The sequence below is a fragment of the Colossoma macropomum genome, unplaced genomic scaffold (assembly GCF_904425465.1).
Source record: "Colossoma macropomum unplaced genomic scaffold, Colossoma_macropomum, whole genome shotgun sequence".
Taxonomy (NCBI): Eukaryota; Metazoa; Chordata; class Actinopteri; order Characiformes; family Serrasalmidae; genus Colossoma; species Colossoma macropomum.
In genome coordinates, this window is record NW_023494802.1 from 38,430,900 (window position 1) to 38,443,589 (window position 12,690).

General features: G+C 43.4%; 2 long non-coding RNA genes across 2 annotated transcripts; both read left to right on the forward strand.

Annotated features, from left to right (window-relative positions):
- Positions 1-2,267: 2,267 nt before the first annotated feature.
- Positions 2,268-3,179, forward strand: LOC118822256. Its single transcript, XR_005008434.1, has 4 exons — positions 2,268-2,372; positions 2,449-2,526; positions 2,711-2,817; positions 3,072-3,179. It is a non-coding gene; the product is annotated as an uncharacterized LOC118822256 (long non-coding RNA).
- A 3,416-nt stretch (positions 3,180-6,595) lies between these two features.
- LOC118822263 lies at positions 6,596-7,920 on the forward strand. The gene is made up of 4 exons (XR_005008440.1): positions 6,596-6,700; positions 6,777-6,846; positions 7,271-7,377; positions 7,777-7,920. It is a non-coding gene; the product is annotated as an uncharacterized LOC118822263 (long non-coding RNA).
- The last annotated feature ends 4,770 nt before the right edge of the window (positions 7,921-12,690 follow it).

The following is a 12,690-nucleotide window of genomic DNA, read 5'->3' on the forward strand; positions in this document are numbered from 1 at the left end:
TTGCTCAAATCTTGTTTTCCCCTTAAACGGGGCACCTGATGTACCATTCAAGGTTGAACAGAAAAGTAAAGTAAGCCAACTTCAGAATCTAGAAGCTACTCAGTACTCATAGATAATGAGCTGTTACTTCTGCAGTAAGAACACTTTTCCTGGAGGAAAGGTTGAGGATGCTTGGGATTAGAGGTGGTGTTCGGTAACCTGTCTGAACCTGCACCATGTTGATTTTGTTTACAATGTTTCTGTCCAGAGACCCACAGATCTTCTGCTCTGCCTCACCTGGGGAATGGGGATGAAGGGTCAGGGTCTGGGTCTGGAGATTCTGCAGGCACAGTGGAGCTGACCGGTAGGTGAAAACATGAATGGAAAAGTGAGACTTCAGGCTGGGTTCCCCACTACCAGGCCTGGAGCTGCAACACTACAGGAGTTCAGTGGTTTTGCTAAACCATTGCTCCATGAGCTTTCCTGCTGTTCTTGAACACTAATCTGTGATGGTGCTCCAGCATCTACAGTGAGGAACATCTCTGCTTGAGTAAAGGCTGCTTCTATCTGGAGTTCTGCGTAAATGTTCTTGTTTTTGTCTGACTCTTCCAGGGAACATGGCTGTGCGAGTGAGGATCTCTGTTGATGGCACATCTGAGTAGGTGTGGTGGTGTGAATGAGCTCAGAGGCTCCAACAGCTACATCTAAACATCAACATCTAAATGTATCTTTGTCTCTGAATAAATTTTAGTTTTCCTGAATTACTGTGGCTTTGACTTCTTCTCACCAAATCCCAAAAGAGTGGCTGCTAGATGGGCTGTCTAGAGACTGTGCTGTCAGTCTAGCTCTCACTTTTATTCTCAGGTAGTGGTCATATGTATCCCTTGTCCTAGAGGACTACTTTATTGCAGAGTTTGGTTCCATCCTGCCCCTGCAAAGCTGTCCTCAACACTTACTCATTTGACTCTGCAATTTAGTAATATGATGCTAATTAGCTGGAGCCTTTGTTAGATTGCGGTCGGAACCAGACCCTACAGCAGGGGTGCCTAGCCCTGGAGCCCCACCAATCTAACACCCCTGATGTAGGTAAAGATCTCCAGGAGAGTCTGAATATTAGAACCAGGTGTGTTGGACCTGAACTCTCCAGAGTGGTATATCCCAGAACCATGCTTGGTGAACATTGTTATGGATGCCCTGAAGGGTGCAAGTTTTCATTTCACAGGCAAAATGCTTGCCTGTACTGGTTTAACCAGTTGGTCTTCAAACAATTAGTTTTTGCTTTGTTGGAATGGAAACTTGCAACCATACTGGCCTTTTCTGAACACATTTGGACAGTGGTCTTTGAGTTCTATCATGCTGAAGAGTTCAGATCATCAGGATAGGCCACCCCAATGCTAACTGAAGGTTCCAGAGTGAGGCCCAAAGAGCCAGACTTTAAGCAGAACAATGGATCAAAATGTGGTGCTGAAATTTTTCAAGGAGATAGAATGCAACATTCTTGACTTGCTGTGACCAAATTGCCCTTTAACCTGAATAAACAAACTACACACACACATTTTCAAAGCCGCTTATCCTTTTGGGTCATTGGGTGGAAGGCAGGATACACCCTGGACAGGTCACAAGTCCATCGCAGGGCAGACAGACAGACACATACATTCACACACTCACACCTAGGGGCAAATATAGTATGTTCAATTTGCCTGACATAAACTACAGCTCTTTCTTTTGATGTAAAATTATTAATTTATTTTGACTACTTTAAATAGTAAAGTGTCTCAATGCATGTTGTTTCAGTCAGGCTGATTAATGATGTAATTTGATTGTTCATCTGGTTTAGTGATGGATCTGGTAGGTTTGTGCTGATTTTGAAAGAGCAGTCAGGTTTGAATTAATCCACAGCTACATATTAAACCTCTGAAGTTACTGGTTTAGCCAAACCTGTGTTAAACTAAGAGTAAACTGCTGTTAAGCCAGTGACTGAGCAATATGCCCTAAGGGTAGTTTTCCCCAGACAGGCTTTAAGCTTAAGTTCTGGATTACAAAGGGTTTTGAATCATGTTTATTTTTGATTGAAAGGAGAATAAAGTCCAGGACTAGGCTTCCCTGTCTGGGAACTGCAGCTCCTTTAATAACAGTACAGTTGTCTCAGATGTTTTGAGGAAACCACTGATTGTCCAGCAGTTTGCACTGTGAGTCTCAGATCAGCTTTCGGGCAACCTTCTTAACAATGTCCAGGTGAGGTGCACACCTGAGCTCCATCACTGCTGCTATTTAAAGACCCTTCTGCACTGCAGTGTAGAGTGGTTCTCTTTAGGCTGGGTAGCTGTTGGTCTTCAGTATGGTTCCCCAGAGAGTCATTGTGGGATTTCTTCTGATTGTGCTTGTCTCTAATGGTGAGTTCCCCTCTGAGGTTCTGGTATGTTGCTGGTCTGTATGTTGAGTAGTTTGGCTGATCCTCTCTTGTTGCAGTGTTTGGGTCTCTGGCTGAGCGTGAGCAGGCATGTGCAGAGGGGCTCATCTTAGCGCGGCTGATCAGAAACTACAGAGGTTTGGGCACTTTCACTGTTTACTGGGCTATTATTGCAGCTGTTATACTGTCTTATGGTTGAACTGAAAACTAGAGTAAGAAGCCAGTTTCAGGGTCTACTGCAGTTCTTGAAAGTTACTCAGTGCTTGAGTAACCTGGCTTTACTTGCACTATATTGATCTTGTCTAAACTCTCTCTGTCCAGAGACCAAAGGTGGAGCAAAACAGCTGTTCCAGGGGGATGGAGATGAACGTTCAGGCTCTGGAGATTCTGCAGACTTCGTAGTGCTAACATGAGATGAAGACCTGAAGGTAAAGTGAGTTTTCTGGCCAGGTTCCTCACTGGCAGGCCTGGTGCTGCAGCACTGCCAGCATTCAGTGGTTCTGCTGATCCAGCACCCCATGAACTGTGGTGCTCTTGTTGGAGCAGAATGAGCCCTAATCTGTGCTGGAGCTGCAGCATCTGCAGAGAGGAATGTGACAGCTTGAGCAAACACTTCATTTGATATTATCCAAGACAGAACATTCTAAAGATGTGAAAGTTTTGCTTTGTCTTGCTGTTCCAGGGAAAGCAGCTGTCCAAGTGAATTTGTCAACATCCCATAACCCTGCAGCATCTGAGCATCTGGCTCCAACTGCATGCCTCACTGCTTCTCTGTCTTGGAATAAATGTTTTCCTGAATTGCTGTGGCTTTTTTTTATTTCTAATTGGAGCCTGCAAGAATTGGTGCTTGTTTGGGCCGTCTTGAGGCTGTGCTGTCAGTCCAGCTCTGACTTTTATTCTTGGGTAGTGGTCATGAATGTAGACCAGGGGTCACAACCTTTGTCCTGGAGGCCTACCTTCCTGCAGAGTTGAATTCCAAATTGCATCTAACATACTGGGCTTGAACATTGATGCATCAGATTCAGCCAGTCACTGTCCTATGAAGAAGTTACTTAGCTGGAGTAGGTTTTAGACTGTGGTTGGAACTAGACCCTGCAGGAAAATGGCTCTCCATGGCCATAGTTGAACACTGGCTGTTGATGTTTTCATCTCACACTACCTAAATTCTTATTAATTAGGTTGAGCTTAACAAGCTTTTTGTGTACTGGGTTGGGTGTGTCAAGTATGAGTTCTTGTGTTTGTTTCTTTTAATTTGAAAATTTGTTACTCATTGTGTTTTGTATGCCCTTCTCCTGGGAAGTTACCTGTTCCATCCACAACTGTATGTGGAGCATGGAGTCTGTGATCCTAGTCTTGGAGATCGACCATATTGGATAGAACAGATCATAGTGGAGAACAGTATCAGATCTTAAGGACCAGGATTGAGCACCCCTGTGTTAACTTAAGCTTCCAGGCTGAGGCCCAAAGAGCCAGACTTTCAGCAGGGCGATGGATGGAAATATGGTGCTGATAGTTTTCAGGAATATAGTAAACAGTGTTATTGGCTAGCCATGGCCAAGTCACCCAGTGTACTGAATAAGCAAATTACAGCACACTGTCTTGGTGTAAAATGATTTTGTTTGAGCAGTGGTTACCTGAAGATCTATGTTCTGTTGTATTTCACATTCAACTTGAAACTAACCCCTCTTTCAGCTAATCAGGGACTTTTGAATATTCAATTAAATGGGTCATGTTCAGTAGATTAAGGTTGGAGCTAAAGTGAGGAAGAAAGGTAGACATCCAGGTGCAGGACTGTTGACCACTGGAGTGTAAGATTTAGGTTCCAAATATCAAAGTTCTCACCAGGATTGTCTTCCAGCTGCCGGGTGTCTTTGACTGGCTCAGAAGTTACCAAAGTCACTTCTTGATGAATCACTAGTTTTCCCTCATCCAGAACAGAATCAGATTCAGCTCATCAAGGAAGACAGGGGTGCTCATTCCTGGTCCTAGAGCTGTGCCACCCTGCAGAGTTTTGCGTCAGGTAATGCAGGCCTTCAGGAGAGCCAGAAATTACATATGAAGTCTTTGGGGTGGTAGATCTCCAGGTCCCCTGAATTAAGCTCATGGGTTCTCCAGGACTGGCTGTGGGAATCAGAGTTCTTCAGCTGTAAGCTCTTTGAGGCAATTTCACTCTTATTAACTTTGGTTTAGAGTTTAACCTGAGTTTAAGCCTGAGAGGGTCATGTGAGTTCTTAAACACCTTTGCTGTGTCCTCTGAAGCTGCGGCTTAAACTAAAGCCAACACATCTGCCACTGGATACCACTATCTCTGGATTAACTGAGTTTGATCTTAAACCCACTGAAGGCATGTTTTTGCTGAGATTGAAGGCACAATGACTGTAACAGAAGTGACTTTTCTGCTCAGTTTTCTTTAATATCCCATACATAGGCTCATATACCTTCTGTCAAAGTCCTGTACACCTCATGGCATGTTCTAATTAAATGCCACAGTGCTTAATTAAACGCACAATGAGATACCATACTGAACTACAGCAATTGTTAACTGCTGCAGCCTTGATTAATTTTAGGATTTTCACAATGTACTGTTCTTAGAAGCTAAGATGTTCTATATTTAGGTTGTTCCTGTTATTGACTCAATAGGGAAATGTAATGCCATAGTGTTCATCTTAATTTGAACAATTCAAACTGATTTGCAGTCTGGGGTCAGTGTGCGGTACTAAAGCGTTCCAGTTGTGCAAATGAGTATGAGTGTGGGACGCAGAGTGGCTCTTTGAGAAAGCCTGTTCAATACGGCACCACGCTAGAGGCTTCTGGTCAAGTGGATCTTTGAAGTGTCAACAGGCACCAGTGCAGGGGGTAGCCTTGCTCAGCGAGTACCACTCACCTGTAAACCCTACCTCTAGTCATTCAATCCAGTGTCCTTCAGAAAAAAAAAAAGCACACAAAGACTTTGTGTAACTAAGGCCTTGTTCAGACTGCCAGCCCAAATCTGATTTCTGTTGCATCCAGATTGTATCTAGACTGATTTTTGATATTCCGGACAGCAAAATACCACACAAAATCAATTTTGTGAATCGGATCCAAATCACATTTGGAGGTTTTACATTTTTACAGATGTGTTTCAGTCTGGGCGCTCTAGTCGCTGAAATCGGATGTCAGTGAGCCTTTTGCATAGCCTACAACAGAACAAACAACAATGTTGAAAAACTGGGATTCAAGAAGAGCTCCAAAGATTCATTATTAAGAAGAGAGTTCTGAAGAGTTTGGAGGGTGAGATGATGCTCCTCCATCTCTCCTGCATCTGCGTTTGAAATCCGCATCACCAGCATAGCTACGTAGTTACTGACGCCTACGTTGTTACCAATGGCAACCCATGCAGATAGACTGGTGATGTCTAGATGCACAAATCCGGTCTGATCACTTGCAAATAACAGAGCAGACAGACGACCTAAAAAGAACTGATTTGAGAACCAAATCTAGTTTGCCTGCAGTCTGAACACGGCCTTACATTGCTGTGGTAGATTAGGCCTGAAATAAAATAGGCAGCTATTGTGTGCTGTAAGTGTAAATGAACTGAAGGAAGACCTTTAATTATACATATAGCATGAAATGTCATAATGTATGGAGCATCTGATAAACTTGAAATGAAAGACTTTAAATAGTGAAATGTGTTTCTATTATGTAGTGTTTCGTTTTGGCTGGGCTAATCATGACTTAAGTTTACACTGCATCCAGCTTAGTGGCTATTTAGTGGTGGATCAGGTGGATCTGCTTGTTTTGACAGATAAATCAGGTTTAATTTTACCCACAGCTGCATGTTAAACCCCTTAAATTACCAGTTTGCCAAACCTGTGATAACTGAGACTGTACTGGTGCTAAGCTAATGACAGAGCAATAGCCCCTTAGAGTTGGTATCCCAAACAAGCATTAAGCTTGATTCTACATTACACAGGCTTTTGAATTGTGTTGACTGAAAGGAGAATATAGTCCAGGACTAGGCTTAATCCCTGTCTAGGAAACTGATTACAAACTGCAGCTGATCTAATAACTGTACAGTTGTCTGAGATGTTTTGGTGAAACCACTGATTGCCCAGCAGTTGGCTGATTAGAGTGTCAGATCAGCTTTCGGGCCAACCTTCTTAATGATGTCCAGGTGAGGTGCACACCTGAGCTCCATCACTGCTGCTATTTAAAGACCCTTCTGCACTGCAGTGTAGAGTGGTTCTCTTTAGGCTGGGTAGCTGTTGGTCTTCAGTATGGTTCCCCAGAGAGTCATTGTGGGATTTCTTCTGATTGTGCTTGTCTCTAATGGTGAGTTCCCCTCTGAGGTTCTGGTATGTTGCTGGTCTGTATGTTGAGTAGTTTGGCTGATCCTCTCTTGTTGCAGTGTTTGGGTCTCTGGCTGAGCATGAGCAGGCACGTGCAGAGGGGCTCATCTTAGCCCGGCTGAGGCAGAGGTTTGGGCACTTTCACTGTTTACTGGGCTATTATTGCAGCTGTTATACTGTCTTATGGTTGAACTGAAAATTGAGTCTTAGCCTCTGTGAATATAGAAACTGGATGTTTTAAGGCAGGGGTGCCCAATCCTGGTCCTGGAGATCTACCACCCTGTGGAGTATGGCTCCAGTCCTAATCTATCACACCTGATCCAGCTAAAGAAGGCCTTCAAGTGCATTTGAATATTGCAACATGGTGTGTCGGGTCTGAACTACAGGGTAGTAGACCTCCTAGACCAGGATTGGACACCCATGTTCTATAGAGTGTTTCTCTGCAGTACCTGAGCACTGCAGTAAGAATACTTTGCCTGTAGGATAGTTTTGGTGGTGTTTGGTAACCTGGCCTTGGCACCATGTTGATCTTGTCTTAAATCTTTCTGTCCAGAGAGCAAAGGTGAAGCAAAACAGCTGTTCCAGGGTGATGGAGATGAAGGTTCAGGCTCTGGGGATTCTGCAGAGGTAGTAGTGCTGACATGAGGAGAAAATGTGAAGGTAAAGTGAGACTTCAGGCTGGGTTCCTCACTGCCAGGTCTGGAGCAGCAGCACTGCCAGAGTTCAGTGGTTCTGCTGATCCAACTCTCCGTGAACTGTGTTGCTCTTGTTGGAGCAGGATTAACCCTGATCTGTGCTGGAGCTTCAGCATCTACAGTAAGGAACACCTAAGCTTGAGCAATGGCTCCTTCCCTCTGAAGTTGGAAGTCTTAATCTTTTAAGGACTTGAAGGGTTTAGCTCTTCTGGATTTGGTGCTCCAGCATTGATTAGGGTTTGTCCTGCTCAATCATCTGTGGTGAGAAACATCTACACTTGAAGAAAGGCTGTTTCTATTTGAAGTTATCAGAGCCTCAACCTTCTAAAGGAGTGAAGGGTTTTACTTTGCCTGACTGTTCCAGGGGATTGTGGCTGTCCAAGTGAGTGTCAATGTCCCATAATTCTGCAGCGTCTGAGCATGTGTGGCGGTCGATCTGTGCATGACCTCACAGACTCCACCAGTTCAAAGCCTCCTGGATTCTTCATCCCTGAATAAAACTCGGTTCTCTTGAATGTTGCTGTGGCTTGTGTAGTCTTTATCCAATGCATACAGAAGAATCTACCTGGGGCTGTTTGACGCTAACAGGCTGTCAAGCTTTCATTCTTGTGAGATGACCTTATCTGTAGGTGACCTAATTTGATGGTGATGAGAGGTTTTCACTTCCAGACCTTGAATCCAGTTCCTGATTATTGTATTTGCTGGTAGGTATGATGACTAATTGTATTAAGTTTGTCCAACTCTTTAGTGGACTACAAGCCCAGAAACTGTATTTGAGGACCTCTGGTATAACAGGTTATATGGTTCCCACTAGTGGTCCGGTTATGCTGCATTCATCACATTTATTAAAAACCTTTCAACCAAGAGAAGAGAATACGTTTATTGTTTAGCTGGAACAGTTCTGCAGTGTCTTAATGGGGAAAAGATCACTTTACCCTCGGCAAGCAAACCTTAGCCATTTTGGTGATGTGCAGAGATTTAAAGTAAACTCTGCTTGTATGGCAGAGCTTCAAGCTCAAGTTCAGGATGTGTTTACATTTTATATTCTGTCTTAGTTTTGATGTAAACTTTAAGCAGTGGTGGACAGTAAGTCAATGTAACTGGTTACTGTACCTAAGGAGGTCTTCCATTTTGAGTGACTTTTTACTTTTGCTCCACTACATTTCAAAGTCATATCTTATGTGAAAAATCTGTCTTTCCTTTTAGTTTGTGTGTATAAAAACATGTCAAAACGAAAGAAGAGCGACGCAAGAACACCAATCAGGGCACAGCGGTCACTTTGTTTTGAGCTTGTTTTGACCTGTTGGTCATACCGACCCAGTGCAGCACACGGTTCAACATCAGTGCAGCAGTATAAAATTTTGGGAGAGTCTATTCAACATAAATGATGAACTAACCTAACTTTGTGTAAACAGACCACAATATAGAAATATGTACACATATGCAGTTGTGACTGATGTGTCTTTATTCTGAATTTATACAAACACTTTCATTTTATAGTAAATTAGTTTTGTCTAGTATGTTTATGAACAGAGACCTACAGATGCAGTTTAGTAAAGGAAACTAATTTGTGAATCTGAGTTTAAAGCAAGTTTTTATTAAACTTAAACTTGTAACTAAAATCTTTGTAAAAAGTGATTTCAGAGCCACTTGGTTCTACCTAATGGAAATGATTTGCCTTCAGTGTTTTGTGCTTATTTTTTTATTAATGACATTCTGTTAAAAGATTGGTTTACCAAGAGTGACACTGGAGTAAGACAGGTAGATAGAACTTTATTGATCCCAGAGGGAAATTGCAGTGTTTCAGTAGCAAGACATATAATTGCACATACACTTACATATACTATGCAGGAAAATAGACATAAATCTAGATGAGTTAAAGTACAAGAGAAAAAAAATAAAGTATATTTATGTATATAGTTACATGGCATATGAGACAGATTTGTTGTATTTACATGACAGCAGGCACTGAGTGGTATGAGGTAAACTAAAAGCACATATTATGGACATAACTAACTCTGAGTTAGTATCAATATTATAGTGTAAAGTGCATAGTCAAAGTGTCATTACAGTAATAGTTGTGACATATTGCACAGTCTGTATTAACAGGAGAGCTAATATAGTGATGTGGTTCAGCTCAGTTCACACAGCAGGAGATCAGTGCCGTCTCTGCAGTAAGGAGACTCGCTGTAGAGCTGTATATCAGTGGGTAAGAAAGATCTCACACGGCTCTTTAACACAGCGCAGCTGTAACAGTCTGCACTGATTAGGCTTCTCTGTTTATCCAGTGTAACATGCAGGTGTTGTCCAAGATGGCTAACAGCTTGTTGAGCATCCTCTGTTCTGGTGACAAGGCAGGTTTGGAATTCCTAAAGTCCAGCACCGTCTCCTTAGTCTTACTGATGTTTAGCTGCAGCTGGTTCAGCTTACACCAGTCAACAAAGTCTTTCACCAGCTTCCTGTATTCCTCTTCCTGTCCGTTCCTCATGCACCCCACAATGGCCGTGTCATCAGAGAATTTTTGCAGATAACACGACTCTGTGTTGTACCTGAAGTCAGAGGTGTACAGATTGAACAGGAATGGAGCTAACACAGTCCCCTGGGGGCCCCAACACTGCACACAGCCTTGTCTGAGACACAGCCCTGCAGTCGCACATACTGGGGTCGTCCAGTCAGATAGTCCATTACCCATGAGATGATGGATTCATCCACCTGCATCAGCCGTAGCTTCTCCCCTAAAAGCACAGGCTGTATGGTGTTGAATGCACTGGAGAAATCGAAGAACATGATCCTCACAGTGCTGCCTGATGTGTCCAGGTGAGAGTATGTTCTGTCCAGCAGGTAGAAAACTGCATCATCCACTCCAATGCCATCCTGATTTGCAAACTGTAGAGGGTCAAGAGCTGTTTTGAGGTCTCAGATGAGCATCAGCCTTTCAAGTGTCTTCATTAAGTGGGATGTCAGTGCAACCAGTCGGTAATCATTCAGTGCTGTCGGTTGTCTTTTCTTGGGGACAGAAACCACACAAGATGATTTCCACATAACTGGGACTCTCTTCAGGCTGCAGCTCAGACTGAAGATGTGCTGAAGAATTCCACACAGCTGCTCCGCGCACAGTTTCAGCACCCTGGGTTCAATGCCATCAGGTCCCGCTGCTTCGCTCTGCTTGAGTTTGTTCAGTTCAATCTTCACCTGATTAGCAATGAATGTATAATCACTGGACATTCCAGTTCTGGGGGGAGGGTGAGATGTGTCCATTGCAGACAGTGGTTGCTGATGGTCACAGTAGATCAGGAGAGGAGCCATCGTCAAACCGCACAAAGAACTGGTTTAACTCATTCGCCCATTCACGCTTTCCCTCTGCTGGAATAGGGCTGCCTTGGTTGGAGCCAGTGATGTCTTTTAGGCCTCTCCACACATCACGTGTTATTCAGCTCTAGTTTGTTTTTCAGCTTGGAGCTGTACTCCTTTTTTGGCCATTTTTATTTGAGGTTTTGAGCTCTTTTTGTACCTCTTCAGTTCCTCCCTGTTTCCTGCCATAAATGCTCTTTTCTTCTGGTTCAGCAGAGACTTTGTCACACCTTGCAGTCCACAAACTGGTTGAAAGTGGGCAGACATGATGAGAGGGTAACATGATTGAAGTCCCCAGACACTGCGATGAATGCACTAGAGCTCTGGTTTTGCACCTTCGCGATGGTCAAGTGGATGACGTCACATGCAGCGTCCGCAATAGCAGAAGGTGGAATGAAACAGAGTCTTGTTATAAAACTGATAATAGGACATCAGTCATAATTAATCTTTTAGTACTTTTACTTTTGATACTTAAGTACATTTGAAGGCAAATACTTTTGTACTTTTACTCAAGTGGAGGTCTAAAGGGAGGAACTTTTACTGGAGTAATATTTTACCTTGGGTATCTCTACTTTAACGCAAGTACATGACTTGTGTACTTCGTCCACCACTGACTTTAGGTATAACAATTTTAATATATTGAATGGATTTATCATGTTTGGTATCAGCTAATTCACTCTTTATGAAGATATGATGTGGAAATGTGAATGAGGTTAGAAGATTAATGTTTAAATTGACTATCCTGTTTGTGTAAATTTCAAACCTTGACCGTCTATGGCTTTTAGTGGCCTGGATCTGGGTTTAGGTTAATGTATAAATGGAGAGATCAAGGCATGAAATACAGGGGGTCTGGGATCTCCAATTAATCTATTGGGCCCCCTGAATGTCTGTGAAGCCATTGTTTATCTGCTTCCCCCACAATCAGCTTCTGTCTTTGGTGTTTTTAACTAACTAGAGCTGCAGCACTGCTCTGCCTCAGGGTGGCGCTGTAGCAGACTGGTTCACCCAGTTGGTCCTTCATAGCCTAGAAACTGTAACTCTGCCCGGATTCCTCTGAAACACTTTACAATGAGCTGCAGCAGATCTGTAAATCTGAAAACTCGCCCAGTTTCCCAAGAGTTTGGAGTGAAGAGTGACTGTTCCTCATTTCACACACTGAAGACAGAAGAGGAGACGAGGAAGATCTCAGTTAGTGTGAGGAAGAGCGCAGAACCTCACTAGAACAGAGACTCTACAGAAGAGGAGACGAGGAAGATCTCAGTTAGTGTGAGGAAAAGCGCAGAACCGCACTAGAACAGAGACTCTACAGAAGAGGAGACGAGGAAGATCTCAGTTAATGTGAGGAAGAGCGCAGAACCGCACTAGAACAGAGACTCTACAGAAGAGGAGACGAGGAAGATCTCAGTTAATGTGAGGAAGAGCGCAGAACCGCACTAGAACAGAGACTCTACAGAAGAGGAGACGAGGAAGATCTCGGTTACTGTGAGGAAGAGCGCAGAACCGCACTAGAACAGAGACTCTACAGAAGAGGAGACGAGGAAGATCTCAGTTACTGTGAGGAAGAGCGCAGAACCGCACTAGAACAGAGACTTTACTGAAGAACAGCTGATAAACAAACAGTTACTGACATTGAAGCATCAGCGGCGCTATGGAGAGAGAGTTAGCAGCTGACTGGCCATGGTGGGGTGTGTATACACCTTCATTAAAAATGTTTAGAGTTTCAGGATGCAGAACATGTGGTGGGTTTAGTGTAGTGGGTAACACCTCTGCCTTCTACGTTGTAGACTGTGGTTCAGTCCCTGCCTGGGTAAACCAATATACCAATATGAGTCCTTGGGCAAGACTCCTAACACTACTTTCACCTCCCTGTGTAAAATGATCACATTGTAAGTCACTGAGTACGAGTGTCTGTCAAATGCTGTAAATG